A 1,364-nucleotide genomic window follows, 5' to 3' on the forward strand; every position below is an offset into this window, starting at 1 on the left:
GCTATTTCCTGGCAGCATAAAGTTTTGCAACTCACTTGATCAACTGATACGTTGATTTTATCATCTGTAAAATGGGAATAATAATGCTTATCTCACAGGAATAGTTTGAGGCTGAAATGTACCATGGTAATGCTTCTCATTGTATATTCTGCAGATTTTTGATGGGTGTTGTAAGAAGGTGACAGAAACATCTATCCTGTGGCTATACAAGTGTAGGAAAGTTTAGGTTGGACACAATATATAAAATTTTCAAACCTTCAGTATGTTAAAATACCTTATGATCACCAAAAGGGGAGGGTGGTGGGCAGGGTGTATAAAATGCAGTATTTTGGTGGCAGGCACTGCTTATTGCCTTCCTATAAGAACCCCTCCTTCTGGTGGTAGGTCAGGGTTTGGTGCTGTAGCTCAGTTAGCTCTGCTTATGAAGACTGCAAGACAGGAGGTGATATTTGCGCAGGGCCTTGTGGGAAGAGTAGAAGCTTCCATGAAGCTTCTACCAAAGTGGAGGTAGGGCCCTCTAGAATGCACAAGAGCTGAAATACCTCATCATGTCATGGCTTGTGTGTGAGTGGGGCCCCAGCTTTCTCAGACCTTTGTCTCGAATCTGAGTAATGGGGCTCTGTGAAAGTATGGGGTTAGAGGGAAATGACATAAATCATTAGCTTCCTATTCTCCAGTGACAGCGTTATTTGCTCACAAGATCATGCCCTGTGACCTCCCTCTGTTATAATTGCGTGCTGTGTTTGGGGAAATGGGGCATTCCCCAGGCCACCTCAAGGCACACCCTAATCCTCTTTGCCCAAATGACACAGGGAGCAGTCGGGAGGAGAAGCTCTCCAACAATAGCGGAGGCGTTCTTTGGACTTGACTCTTCCACTGAGACACTCCCAGGTACCACCCCTGGGATGTGGGCGTGACTATCTCCCTGTTAGTGTCTCCCTGAGAGCTCAAGCCCGACGAGGTTAGCAGCCGCCGCCACCGCTTGCACTGCCTTCAATCCCCGTGGCTAAAAGCTGACAGCCTTGCAGAAAAATACCGACCCAGTAAGCCAGTGGGGATGACAAGTGCACCTGAGAGACAAGTGCAAAGACAAGATTATGCCAAACAGATCCTACACGCTGCTGACTCCTGGGGGAAAAAGGAAAGGTGAACTTGGGCACTCTGGAGCAAACGAAGGGTGATTCACTCTGCTTCTGTGGGGTGCACCCGTGGATTGCAGCCATCATATCTCTTTCGGAGGGAATTTGTCCTGACCACCCAGTCTGGGTCAGATGTCCTCCTCTAGGTGTAATCCATGTTCTAGCACGTGTTGTAAACACCTGCCCCATTCTTCTGGTCCCTTCACTAGACTGTGGGCTCCCTCC

The sequence above is a fragment of the Ursus americanus genome, chromosome 18, assembly GCF_024610735.1.
Source record: "Ursus americanus isolate L20-20 chromosome 18, mUrsAme1.1.p, whole genome shotgun sequence".
Taxonomy (NCBI): domain Eukaryota; kingdom Metazoa; phylum Chordata; class Mammalia; order Carnivora; family Ursidae; genus Ursus; species Ursus americanus.